Raw genomic sequence first — 14750 nt, forward strand, 5'->3', positions numbered from 1 at the left:
TCCAAATTTGTTTTCTAGTGTAGCTCAGCATCCGCTGGACCAATCAAAAAGTGTGCCATACATTTTTTGTTCGGAACTTTTTGACTATTTCATTGGTGGTATTCCCGACCGATAATCTCCACTGAAAAAAAAGTCTGGTTAAAATAACCAGAATTCTGGTTAATCTAACCAGAATAAAAAGTTATATATACCCTTACTACTTTTTCTGGTTAAAAGTACTAGAAAATTTGGTTAAAAAATTCTGGTTAATTTTACCAGAATTTCAAGTTAATCTTACTAGAATTTCAAGTTAATCTTACTAGAATTTTTCTAGTTAAAAATTTTTGGTAAAAAAATTTCTGGTTGATCTTACCAGAAATTCTAGTTAATCAGAGAATTAATTAAATTTATTATTATTATATTATATTATAAAATATTATAAAATATGAATTAAAAAAATTTGTATTATGTACATATAAATGCAATCAAACAATAACACCTTTACACTGCAATTCTCTTAATAATGTTTATTTAAATATGATTATTCAGAACTAAAATTCTGATAAAACGTGTCGAGCACGTTTTCAACATAACCTTCAAACTATTTTCCACACGAAAGGGTTTGCCGTTCGTCAACAATTTTTTCACTTATATTATAAAATTAATTAACCAACCTTTAAACAGATCTTTTAATTCTCCCAAACCCCAATTTTCCAGAGCTTGGTTAACTTTTTCATCCATTCTTGCGATCCGCACGATAAACTATTCGAAAAAGAACATCAGACGCTATGCAGTGTCCGCGAACGCGCGTTTTTAACCAGAATTATTTTAACCAGAATAATTTAACCATACTTATTTAACTAGAACTGTTTAGTCTTTTTAACTATATTTTCTTGTTAAAATAACTAGAAATTTTTTAACCAAACGCATCTAGTAACTTTAACCAGAACTTTTTTTTCAGTGTCGCAAATTTAATTTTTTGTAATTTTTTACAAATTTGTTTTTTACTGTAGCTCAGCATCCGCTGGACCAATCAAAAAGTGCCCATTACATTTTTTGATCGCTACTTTTTGCTAAAGACAGTTATGGCATTCCGAAGCGATTATCTCAAAAATTTAATTTTTCAAAATTTTTTCCCAAATTGATTTGAGTGTAGCTCAGCATCCGCTGGACCAATCAAAAAGTGCGCCATACATATTTTGTTCGAAACTTTTTCCCTATTTTGTTGGCGGTATTCCGGAACGATTATCTCGCAAATTTAATTTTTCTAAATTTTTTCCAAATTTGTTTTCTAGTGTAGCTCAGCATCCGCTGGACCAATCAAAAAGTGCCCCATACATTTTTTGTTCGCTACTTTTTGCTAAAGACAGTTATGGCATTCCGGAGCGATTATCTCGAAAATTTAATTTTTCAAAATTTTTTCAGAAATTTATTTGAGTGTAGCCCAGCATCCGCTCGACCAATCAAAAAGTGCGCTATACATTTTTTGTTCAGAACTTTCTTCTAATGACTTTGGTGGTATTCCCGAACAATTATCTCGCAAATTTAATTTTTCAAAAATTTTTCCGAAATTTATCTGAGTGTAGCTCAGCATCCGCTGGACCAATCAAAAAGTGCGCCATACATTTTTTGTTCGAGACTCCCGGGTTAAGACTTTGGCGGTATTCCCGATTAATTATCTCGGAAATTTAATTTTTCAAAATTTTTTAAAAAATTTATCTGAATGTAGCTCAGCATCCGCTGGACCAATCAAAAAGTGCGCCATACATTTTTTGTTCGAGACTCCCGGGTTAAGACTTTGGCGGTATTCCCGATTAATTATCTCGCAAATTTAATTTTTCAAAATTTTTTAAAAAATTTATCTGAGTGTAGCTCAGCATCCGCTGGACCAATCTAAAAGTGCCCCATACATTTTTTGTTCGAAACTTTTTCCCTCTTTTATTGGCGGTATTCCGGAGAAGTTATCTCGCAAATTTAATTTTTTGAAAATTTTTCCGAATTTGTTTTCTAGTTTAGCTCAGCATCCGCTGGACCATTCAAAAAGTGCGCCATACATTTTTTGTTCGGAACTTTTTCCCTATTTTATTGGTGGTATTCCCGAGACATTATCTCGCGATTTTAATTTTTCGAAAATTTTTCCCAATTTTTTTGAGTGTAGCTCAGCATCCGCTGGACCAATCAAAAAGTGCGCCATACATTTTTTGTTCGAGACTTTTTGCTCAATTTTTTGGCGGTATTCCCAAACTATTATCTCGAAAATTTAATTTTTCGAAAATTTTTCATAAATTTATTTGAGTGTAGCTCAGCATCCGCTGGACCAATCAAAAAGTGCGCCATACATATTTTGTTCGAAACTTTTTCCCTATTTTGTTGGCGGTATTCCGGAACGATTATCTCGCAAATTTAATTTTTCTGAATTTTTTCCAAATTTGTTTTCTAGTGTAGCTCAGCATCCGCTGGACCAATCAAAAAGTGCGCCATACATATTTTGTTCGAAACTTTCTTCTAATGACTTTGGTGGTATACCCGAACAATTATCTCGCAAATTTAATTTTTCAAAAATTTTTCCGAAATTTATCTGAGTGTAGCTCAGCATCCGCTGGACCAATCAAAAAGTGCGCCATACATTTTTTGTTCGAGACTCCCGGGTTAAGACTTTGGCGGTATTCCCGATTAATTATCTCGCAAATTTAATTTTTCAAAATTTTTTAAAAAATTTATCTGAATGTAGCTCAGCATCCGCTGGACCAATCAAAAAGTGCGCCATACATTTTTTGTTCAAGACACCCGGATTAAGACTTTGGCGGTATTCCCGATTAATTATCTCGCAAATTTAATTTTTCAAAATTTTTTAAAAAATTTATCTGAGTGTAGCTCAGCATCGGCTGGACCAATCAAAAAGTGCGCCATACATTTTTTGTTCGAGACTCCCGGGTTAAGACTTTGGCGGTATTCCCGATTAATTATCTCGCAAATTTAATTTTTCAAAATTTTTTAAAAAATTTATCTGAGTGTAGCTCAGCATCCGCTGGACCAATCTAAAAGTGCCCCATACATTTTTTGTTCGAAACTTTTTCCCTCTTTTATTGGCGGTATTCCGGAGAAGTTATCTCGCAAATTTAATTTTTTGAAAATTTTTCCGAATTTGTTTTCTAGTTTAGCTCAGCATCCGCTGGACCATTCAAAAAGTGCGCCATACATTTTTTGTTCGGAACTTTTTCCCTATTTTATTGGTGGTATTCCCGAGACATTATCTCGCGATTTTAATTTTTCGAAAATTTTTCCCAATTTTTTTGAGTGTAGCTCAGCATCCGCTGGACCAATCAAAAAGTGCGCCATACATTTTTTGTTCGAGACTTTTTGGTCATTTTTTTGGCGGTATTCTTAAACTATTATCTCGAAAATTTAATTTTTCGAAAATTTTTCATAAATTTATTTGAGTGTAGCTCAGCATCCGCTGGACCAATCAAAAAGTGCGCCATACATATTTTGTTCGAAACTTTTTCCCTATTTTGTTGGCGGTATTCCGGAACGATTATCTCGCAAATTTAATTTTTCTAAATTTTTTCCAAATTTGTTTTCTAGTGTAGCTCAGCATCCGCTGGACCAATCAAAAAGTGCCCCATACATTTTTTGTTCGCTACTTTTTGCTAAAGACAGTTATGGCATTCCGGAGCAATTATCTCGAAAATTTAATTTTTCAAAATTTTTTCAGAAATTTATTTGAGTGTAGCTCAGCATCCGCTGGACCAATCAAAAAGTGCCCCATACATTTTTTGTTCGCTACTTTTTGCTAAAGACAGTTATGGCATTCCGGAGCAATTATCTCGAAAATTTAATTTTTCAAAATTTTTTCAGAAATTTATTTGAGTGTAGCCCAGCATCCGCTCGACCAATCAAAAAGTGCGCTATACATTTTTTGTTCAGAACTTTCTTCTAATGACTTTGGTGGTATTCCCGAACAATTATCTCGCAAATTTAATTTTTCAAAAATTTTTCCGAAATTTATCTGAATGTAGCTCAGCATCCGCTGGACCAATCAAAAAGTGCGCCATACATTTTTTGTTCAAGACACCCGGATTAAGACTTTGGCGGTATTCCCGATTAATTATCTCGCAAATTTAATTTTTCAAAATTTTTTAAAAAATTTATCTGAGTGTAGCTCAGCATCGGCTGGACCAATCAAAAAGTGCGCCATACATTTTTTGTTCGAGACTCCCGGGTTAAGACTTTGGCGGTATTCCCGATTAATTATCTCGCAAATTTAATTTTTCAAAATTTTTTAAAAAATTTATCTGAGTGTAGCTCAGCATCCGCTGGACCAATCTAAAAGTGCCCCATACATTTTTTGTTCGAAACTTTTTCCCTCTTTTATTGGCGGTATTCCGGAGAAGTTATCTCGCAAATTTAATTTTTTGAAAATTTTTCCGAATTTGTTTTCTAGTTTAGCTCAGCATCCGCTGGACCATTCAAAAAGTGCGCCATACATTTTTTGTTCGGAACTTTTTCCCTATTTTATTGGTGGTATTCCCGAGACATTATCTCGCGATTTTAATTTTTCGAAAATTTTTCCCAATTTTTTTGAGTGTAGCTCAGCATCCGCTGGACCAATCAAAAAGTGCGCCATACATTTTTTGTTCGAGACTTTTTGCTCAATTTTTTGGCGGTATTCCCAAACTATTATCTCGAAAATTTAATTTTTCGAAAATTTTTCATAAATTTATTTGAGTGTAGCTCAGCATCCGCTGGACCAATCAAAAAGTGCGCCATACATATTTTGTTCGAAACTTTTTCCCTATTTTGTTGGCGGTATTCCGGAACGATTATCTCGCAAATTTAATTTTTCTGAATTTTTTCCAAATTTGTTTTCTAGTGTAGCTCAGCATCCGCTGGACCAATCAAAAAGTGTGCCATACATTTTTTGTTCGGAACTTTTTGACTATTTCATTGGTGGTATTCCCGACCGATAATCTCGCAAATTTAATTTTTTGTAATTTTTTCCAAATTAGTTTTTTACTGTAGCTCAGCATCCGCTGGACCAATCAAAAAGTGCGCTATACATTTTTTGTTCGCCACTTTTTTTTTTTTTTGTTCGAAACTTTTTGACTATTTTTGCTTCCTCGTGGAGGAAACTTTGTAGTCCTTTCGTTTATAAAACTTTTCAAAGTAGCGAAAACAAATTTTTTTCTTTATAGAAACATGTTATATGAGATCCTGATCAATTGTCCGGATGTATGTATGTGTGTGTGTGTGTGTGTGGATCCCTTTTTTGTTTAGAAGATAACTTTAACAGGTTTTAATGGATTTAGATAAAATTTGGTAGGCTCATTTATCATATTAATATCTCAAATCTGAACAAAGGATTTTTAAAAATACCTCAAAAAAAAATTTTTATCGTCTTTCTTCCAAAAATTTTTTTTTAATCGAAAAAATTTTTAAATGGAAAAATTTAAGGTTATATATAATAAAATCGTATTCCTTACGTTAAGACAAATCGATCGATATATATAAAGTATACATTTGAGGTAAATTTAAAGAATTAATGAAAGTTAAAAAATCAGAAATTCAAATTTTAGCAATAAAACTTTGCTTTCTCCACGAGGAAGCAAATTTTTTTGCTGATCGTAAAGAGGAAGCAAAATGTTCATGTAATGAACATCTGAATTTACAACTTTTTGGTAAGTTTTTTATGCTTTTGGATGAGTTTTTGGTCATAAAAATGGTCTTCCTCTACTCGGATCTGGGTGTCAATTTTTTTCTACACTTTTCGGTGTATTTTGTGCAAAAATATGCAATAAAATCTTCTGCCTAAGAAAAATTGAATTTTTTTGGTAAGTTTTTTATGCTTTTGGATGCGTTTTTGGTCATAAAAATGGTCTTCCTCTACACGGATCTGGGTGTCAATTTTTTTCTACACTTTTCGGTGTATTTTGTGCAAAAATATGCAATAAAATCTTCTGCCTAAGAAAAATTGAATTTTTTTGGTAAGTTTTTTATGCTTTTGGATGCGTTTTTGGTCATAAAAATGGTCTTCCTCTACTCGGATCTGGGTGTCAATTTTTTTCTACACTTTTCGGTGTATTTTGTGCAAGAATATGCAATAAAATCTTCTGCCTAAGAAAAATTGAATTTTTTTGGTAATTTTTTTTGGTTTTTCATGCGTTTTTGGTCATAAAAAAGGTCTTCCTCTACTCGGATCTGGGTGTCAATTTTTTTCTACACTTTTCGGTGTATTTTGTGCAAGAATATGCAATAAAATCTTCTGCCTAAGAAAAATTGAATTTTTTTGGTAATTTTTTTTGGTTTTTCATGCGTTTTTGGTCATAAAAATGGTCTTCCTCTACTCGGATCTGGGTGTCAATTTTTTTCTACACTTTTCGGTGTATTTTGTGCAAGAATATGCAATAAAATCTTCTGCCTAAGAAAAATTGAATTTTTTTGGTAAGTTTTTTTGGTTTTTCATGCGTTTTTGGTCATAAAAAAGGTCTTCCTCTACTCGGATCTGGGTGTCAATTTTTTTCTACACTTTTCGGTGTATTTTGTGCAAGAATATGCAATAAAATCTTCTGCCTAAGACAAATTGAATTTTTTTGGTAATTTTTTTTGGTTTTTCATGCGTTTTTGGTCATAAAAATGGTCTTCCTCTACTCGGTTCTGGGTGTCAATTTTTTTCTACACTTTTCGGTGTATTTTGTGCAAAAATATGCAATAAAATCTTCTGCCTAAGAAAAATTGAATTTTTTTGGTAAGTTTTTTATGCTTTTGGATGCGTTTTTGGTCATAAAAATGGTCTTCCTCTACTCGGATCTGGGTGTCAATTTTTTTCTACACTTTTCGGTGTATTTTGTGCACGAATATGCAATAAAATCTTCTGCCTAAGAAAAATTGAATTTTTTTGGTAATTTTTTTTGGTTTTTCATGCGTTTTTGGTCATAAAAAAGGTCTTCCTCTACTCGGATCTGGGTGTCAATTTTTTTCTACACTTTTCGGTGTATTTTGTGCAAGAATATGCAATAAAATCTTCTGCCTAAGAAAAATTGAATTTTTTTGGTAATTTTTTTTGGTTTTTCATGCGTTTTTGGTCATAAAAATGGTCTTCCTCTACTCGGATCTGGGTGTCAATTTTTTTCTACACTTTTCGGTGTATTTTGTGCAAGAATATGCAATAAAATCTTCTGCCTAAGAAAAATTGAATTTTTTTGGTAAGTTTTTTTGGTTTTTCATGCGTTTTTGGTCATAAAAAAGGTCTTCCTCTACTCGGATCTGGGTGTCAATTTTTTTCTACACTTTTCGGTGTATTTTGTGCAAGAATATGCAATAAAATCTTCTGCCTAAGACAAATTGAATTTTTTTGGTAATTTTTTTTGGTTTTTCATGCGTTTTTGGTCATAAAAATGGTCTTCCTCTACTCGGTTCTGGGTGTCAATTTTTTTCTACACTTTTCGGTGTATTTTGTGCAAAAATATGCAATAAAATCTTCTGCCTAAGAAAAATTGAATTTTTTTGGTAAGTTTTTTATGCTTTTGGATGCGTTTTTGGTCATAAAAATGGTCTTCCTCTACTCGGATCTGGGTGTCAATTTTTTTCTACACTTTTCGGTGTATTTTGTGCAAGAATATGCAATAAAATCTTCTGCCTAAGAAAAATTGAATTTTTTTGGTAATTTTTTTTGGTTTTTCATGCGTTTTTGGTCATAAAAAAGGTCTTCCTCTACTCGGATCTGGGTGTCAATTTTTTTCTACACTTTTCGGTGTATTTTGTGCAAGAATATGCAATAAAATCTTCTGCCTAAGAAAAATTGAATTTTTTTGGTAATTTTTTTTGGTTTTTCATGCGTTTTTGGTCATAAAAATGGTCTTCCTCTACTCGGATCTGGGTGTCAATTTTTTTCTACACTTTTCGGTGTATTTTGTGCAAGAATATGCAATAAAATCTTCTGCCTAAGAAAAATTGAATTTTTTTGGTGATCGTAAAGAGGAAGCAAAATGTTCATGTAATGAACATCTGAATTTACAACTTGTTTTATTTAATTTATTGTTTATAATTATTTGTTAAATGTTTAATTATTTATTTAATTTAAATTATAAATATATGCAAATTTCAAAAAAAAGGGAAATGGTTCATTTGTCGAATAAATTAAAACACACTTTATTTATTATACAACCCGTTTATTGTAAGCTTGAATCATATATCAGACAATGTTCTCGTTGAATATATAACTCAAGTTTTTTAAAATAATAATAATTTCTTACACGTCCCAAAACACAAGTATAGGATCGAGCTTTTTTTTTTTAATGAGTGTGTAAGTTATATTCACATGTATAATAATGAGACTTGTGTGTGCGCGCATAGTGAAAAGATATACATATACAAATATATATGTTCAAGCGCAAGTTTTCAAAAAAAAAAAAAATAATAATAATAATAATACACTATACAGCTAAAAATTAACTCCTTTCATTATTACAACGGCCTAACTACATACATAGTTATGTCTTGTATTTGTGTGTGTATTAAGTTCTATTATTCCCTCCTACAAACTCGTATTACATTAAATCCTTCTGATCGAAAAAGGAAGTGTCTAAGAAATCGCAGCAGTACCGCTATTTAAACGAAGCTATTTTTCAAAACTAGAGAAAAGATAGAGCTTATTTTTTTTTGTCGAGTAAATGAAAACTATTTTATTTTTGTAAATAAAAAATTTCAAAATAAAAACCTCCTAAATTAGACACGATTTTTTCTTATTATAAAGTGATTTCAACCGGTATTATCAAGTCTAATTAAAGAGATCTTATTGCATTTTTAAAAATAAAATTTTTAATAAAAAAAAAAATATGGACGGAGTTAGGAGGGCATTATTTTTTTTAAAAAAAGAATTAAAATTTAACAGTCCACTGTGATATATCGAAATTTTTTATGTTTCAAACTAAGTGCAATCTATTTTATTATATTTTCTAATGAAAGCTCGTTATATATTAATTTTATTCAAGCTTAGGCCACAGAGACTTCTTTTTTTTAATATAGCGATGATTATTTGAGCTAAAAAATATTATTAATATTATTTTTTATTATAATTATTATTATTTTAGTTAATAAATTCTCTAAAGTATTTCTCAAAAAAAGTGGTGAATTTAATAATATTTTTTTTTTTCACACACTTTAGATGGTAATTTGTCTTCTAAAAAAGAGAAATACTATAATTAAACTACGAACACACTTAATCACAATTTTTTTTTTCATTTTCAAGGAAATAAATACTCGACTTGCTCTTTTTTCTCATGTTTTTTTTTTTTTTTTTTTTTTTTTCTTTTTTCATTTAACTTTGATTTTTTTTTCTCTTTTACTGATTATTTCAATATTAACAATTATCCTTTTTAATGCGCAAAGCGATCGCATACACGGACTGCTATCGATTATTGTATACACAGGTTACTTTTATGTAGGCTTAATCGTATTTGTCGATAAAATTGACCTCATTTCACTCTATGGTGTAAACGCACGATCGCATTATAATAACACGGATGTGAGAATTTTAAAAAAAAGAAAAAAAAAGAAAATTTTTTTAAAAAACTATTTCAAACATTTTTTTTTTACAATTTTTTTATTTTAAGAAAAAATTTTTTGCGATCGAGAAAATAAATAATTTTGTTTACACTTATAGAGAAATAATATGCGTTCACACATTCTGAGCATAATTCAATTAGATATATATTTAAAAATCTTTCTCTAAAAATTACATTTACTCTGGCAATTGAACTAAAGGAAATGAAATCGTAAAATGGCACAATAATTTTTCAAAGTTACAAAAAAAAAAGAAATTAATTTAAAAATAATAATAAATGATTGAAAATAATATTTTCATAGAATTCAAAATTTCTTGCGCCGTTCACGTTTTCAATTTCCCAAAAAAAAAAGTAAAAACTACCTTTTTTCTACAGAAAAAAGGTTGCATTTAATAAAAGCTCTTCAGAGCGTTTCGTTGTTATTTTCTTTTCACTCTCTATTGCGTATTATTTTCAACCTTTATATTATGTTACAATGAATAATCAAAATTCAATAAAAAAAATCAATTTAAAATTATTTTCTTTTTTTTTTTTTTTTGATAATGTTGAAACATTATCACGTTTTTGACGTTAAATATAAGGACTCTCGATTCATCTATAATCGCATCTTTTTTTTCTACTCTCGGACTTGTTTAAACTTGTGTCCTTTTTTTTCTAAGCGTATGCTAAACATATTTCTTAATATTAATATAGTAATAATATTAATATATATATATATACGTTTACCACTAAACGAAATATTTATTTTCTAGAATATATATTTAATATATTTCTCGTATTATATATTTAATATTTATACCCTCGTACTTTTTTTTTATATTAATATATACACATATATAGTATATTGCTATGCAATTCAGCTTTTTCTTATATTTTTTTAAAGGTATATTATATATATTTTTCTGTATATAATAATAACATTTTTCATTTAATTACATTTATAGTATATGTATAACGTGCTCCTTATTGCTCTATGAGGTTTATTTCAGACAACAGAGATCGTTGTTTTTTTCCGGGTGAAAAAAAAATTAGCAAATACAAAAAAAAGTATTTTTTATTTTTTTTTTGTAAAAGCGCACATGCTGCCATTGTTTTGCTCTTATCTTTATTTTTATGCCATCCAGCATTTATGCAGCAAATAAGTCTTATCGACTTCAATTACGTACGTGTGCATTTTTTTTTCTTTTTTAAAAATAAAAATTAAGGCTTCTGCTCCTATATAATTTGTAGGTCCAATTTCCTTATTAAAAATTGACTTGAATTGTACATGTATATATATATATATCTAAAATAAAAAAAGAACTTTGATTGTTTCTAGCACATTCGGCATTACTTTTTGTGATATAAGCGATAATTTCATATATATATATAGCGAATTAGAAAGCTCATTGATGTTAGGATGAATTAATTAATATATCAATTTAATAACAATTAATACATTAACTTAGTACCAATAATTTTTTTTTCTTTTTAATATTTTTTTGTATAAGCTCAATACATTTTTTTTTTAATATCAATAGAAAAAAATTTTCAAAATAGATTTTCGCGAAGAAACTTAATAATAATAATAATTTTTTGCGTATTTACAATTGCGATATCATTTATATAATAAAAAGCTGAATGTTATTTTATAATGAAGTCGTATAAAAATGTAAGAATAAATATATAGCAAAAAAAAAAAAAAAAAAAAAAAACGAAATAACAAACTGAAGTCCATTTAACTTGTATTTATACATATAGGCATTTATAGCCTTTTGTTTTACTAAAATTGCGAAACCTGGAACACAAATTTGCCTATATTTTTTATTTCGATCATTCCCTGTAGCTTTTTTTTTTTTCTTTTTTTTTTGAGCACCCTACTATATAAGAACCCTAAAGTACATTTTTAATGTACACATGCTTTGTTTTTTTGCACCTTTAATTGCACTAATGTAAACCGTTGAAGTACGTATTTCGTCGAGTCCTGGCATGGGTGGGTTTATATCTTATCACAAACCGCTCCTCTAAATCCTCTCCAAACCTCCGAGCGCCTGAAACAAATAAAAATAATTTGTCAATTTTTCAGTTTGTTTTTTCCTTATATAAGAAAATTAATTATTTTTTCTCTTTTTTTGTTTTTAATTTATTTTATTTGTGAATTAAATGAAATAATTTTCATCAGAAAATAATAAATTTTGTGACTTATTAAATAAATTATTATTATTATTATTATTATTATTGTTATAATTATTTTTATAATTATTGTTATTAGTATTGTTATTATTATAAATTTTCTATGGGAATAAGAAGAAAAAGTGAAATTTATTCATGAAAATAGCTTTGCTTTGCAAGATTATTGAAGCATGCACCACTTGGGTAAACAAAGATCATAGTTTTCGAAATTAAGCACGAATGGCTAAGTAACTCTTTGCAAAGATAACTTCGAGCCTGATTTGAATATCGAGCTTTTCTCAACTAACCCCTTTCCTCAGGTATAGTTAAAATTCATTAAAAGTAGATACCACTTTTCTTCAAAATACCATTTCCTTTATTTAAGAAAAAAAAAAATCGTTTCATTTTTTCAAAAACTTTTTTTCTATCATAGATACTTTTGAAGGAATCCATATTAATGGATATGAGAAATTTTTTTTTATCAAATAATTTTACAATTTCACACTAGTTAAAAATAATAATAAAATAAATGCTGATATTTAATTATTTTTCAAACGTATTTTCCATTATTTAAATTAGCATTTAACGGAAATTTTTCTTTTTTTACGAATTTTTACTTAACATAATTTTTTACCTACCGAATTTTTATTTGGCAGAATTTTTTTTGGCAGAAGCTTTATTTTACAGTCATTAACTTTTTATTTAAAAGAATTTTAATTTAAGTGAATTTTAATTTAACACAATTTTTCATTCAATTGAATTTTATCTAATTCGAATTTTTAAATCACAGAAATTCCAATTCACCGAATTTCAATTTATCCGAATTTTTAAGACGCCGAATTTTCATTTCTCCGAAATTACAAATGACCGAACAAACAATCGACAGAAATATTTAGGCGCAATTTTTGAAAATTCACCAATTATAGAAATTATCAAGAAAATTGTGATTGGTCAGTTTTATAAATCGCGCCGAAATCTTTCTGTCGATTGTTTGTTCGGTCATTTGTAATTTCGGACAAATAAAAATTTTTGCGTTTTAAAACTTCGTACAATTAAAATTTGATACAAATAAAAAATTCGGATAAATTTAAAATTCGGTGAATTGAAATTTTTATGTCAATTTAAAAATTCAAATCACATAAAATTTGATTGAATGAGAATTGTGTTAAATTAAAATTCTTTTAAATGAAAAAAATTCATCTAAAGAAAATGACAGTAAAATAAAAATTCTGTAAAACAAAAATTTAGTACCTAAAAATTTTGTTATGTAAAAATTCGTATATAAAAAGAAATTCTGTCAAATGCTAATTAAAAAATTGAAAATTCGTCTAAAAAATAATTATTTTTAATAAAATTCTAATAAATTATTTTTATGGGAGAATCATGCGCCTTTAATTATATAAAAAAAATAATTTCAGTAAAAAACAAAATCGTTTCCTTTTTTTAAAAAAATTTTGTTTATCATACTTTTGAAAAATTCGTTAATGGATATGAGAATATTTTTTTGCCCAGATAATTTCACAATTTTACTCTAGTTAAAAATAATAAAATCAATGCTAATATTTAATTATATGTATACAAATATAAATAAATAAAAATATAATTGTAAATTTATAAAAAAAAAAAAATTTATGTTATTTTTTACTTTAGATACTGTAAGGTACATAAAAATTGATTTTATTTTATCCCATAAATATACTTGTGAGAAACTTGAAACTGGAGCATAGACCTTTTAAAGTGTTATATTATAATTAATTGACAAGATAAAACGTGTAAACATTTTAACTTTCAATTTACCGATTTTTTAAGTAAAATTTAAAGTTTTGCTATTGTCGATATGGCAAAACATTTTCAATTTCCAATATTGAAAAGTTTTTAAAGCTCGTTTTTTATAAATATATATATATCGTCTCTCTCTTTCTCGTAATCCAGAGACACAGATTCGCGAGAACGATAAAGTGCATAGAGTGTGAGGGGACAAAAAAAAAAAGAGAGTTTTTGGTTCAATTGTTTAGCCAAAGTCCAAGTCCGCGGGCGCAGGTTGAGAGCTTTTGTAAAAATTATAGATTTTATATGATTTATACGACATTGTTGGACATTCTAACTGCATTTCTCGTTTTTTTTCTCTTTATATATATATATATATATATATATATATATATATATATATATATATATATATATAAAACGAAGCGAGAGCCTGGAAATTGGGTTTCGCGCGCGCGTTGGCGTCATTACTTTGTTTATGAGGATGAAAACGCGGTGAGACAGGAAAAGAAAAAAAGGCGTCGTTGAGTAATATTTACCCCCCTAAATCGAAACCCTAGAATTTTATCCAAAGTGGAAGTATACATATACACATACTTTTAAACCAATCAACGGCTTTCCTAAAAGTATCACCCTTTGGCCGATTAACGCAATTTCTGGTGTTCCTCTCTTTTTTTTTATTATTTCATTTAAAACTTTTTGAAAAGAACAGATTAAAGGATATAAAATTAAGTATTTAATTCGCTCTGTTCCGATCTAAATTCACTTTTATCTTTCAGCGAATTTTTTTTTATGACAGTTTTACTTTTGGATGTAATGAAAACATATAAGTATTATTATAGTTTGCATTACGAGTTAAATGTCTTTGTATATTTTCACTTTAAAATTTCATAACATAACCTATAATTTTTTTTGCTTTTAAGGTCCCATTCTTCAGATCGTGTCACAAATATTTTTATATATTAATAATTTATAATTTTTTCATGTATAAATTATTATTATTTTAAAATCAGTTTTCTTTTTGTACATAAGTATTTTTAACCGTCTGACTATAGCAATACTGCATTCACTTGTTTTAATGATCTATGGAAATAAACCGATTTTTCTTATATGTATATATATTTGGAGACCTATTCTTTTTGGTGAATAGCGAAAAACTTTTCTCGTGAAAACTTTAGACATTAGGAACTTTATACCTTCATATGAATATCATGATAAAAAATTAGTTCCACTTTAATTTTTTTACATTCAAAATAGATATATTGTTAAATGGAAAAAATATTTGCAAAT

General features: G+C 28.4%; 1 protein-coding gene and 1 long non-coding RNA gene across 3 annotated transcripts in view; one reads left to right on the forward strand and one right to left on the reverse strand.

Annotated features, from left to right (window-relative positions):
- Positions 1–5926: 5926 nt before the first annotated feature.
- On the forward strand, positions 5927–7954 carry LOC127279717 (uncharacterized). Its single transcript, XR_007842678.1, has 3 exons — positions 5927–6311; positions 6921–7072; positions 7682–7954. It is a non-coding gene; the product is annotated as an uncharacterized LOC127279717 (long non-coding RNA).
- A 172-nt stretch (positions 7955–8126) lies between these two features.
- Positions 8127–14750, reverse strand: part of LOC127281795 (forkhead box protein O-like) — a 123128-nt gene continuing 116504 nt past the window's right edge. For both annotated transcript variants that reach the window (XM_051305709.1, XM_051305700.1), the window contains one exon: positions 8127–11572. The gene's annotated coding sequence lies outside the window, so the exon portion shown is untranslated. The remainder of the gene's footprint in view (positions 11573–14750) is intronic.

The sequence above is a fragment of the Leptopilina boulardi genome, unplaced genomic scaffold (assembly GCF_019393585.1).
Source record: "Leptopilina boulardi isolate dan_hultmark-lab unplaced genomic scaffold, ZJU_Lbou_2.1 LbouV2_112, whole genome shotgun sequence".
Lineage (NCBI taxonomy): Eukaryota > Metazoa > Arthropoda > Insecta > Hymenoptera > Figitidae > Leptopilina > Leptopilina boulardi.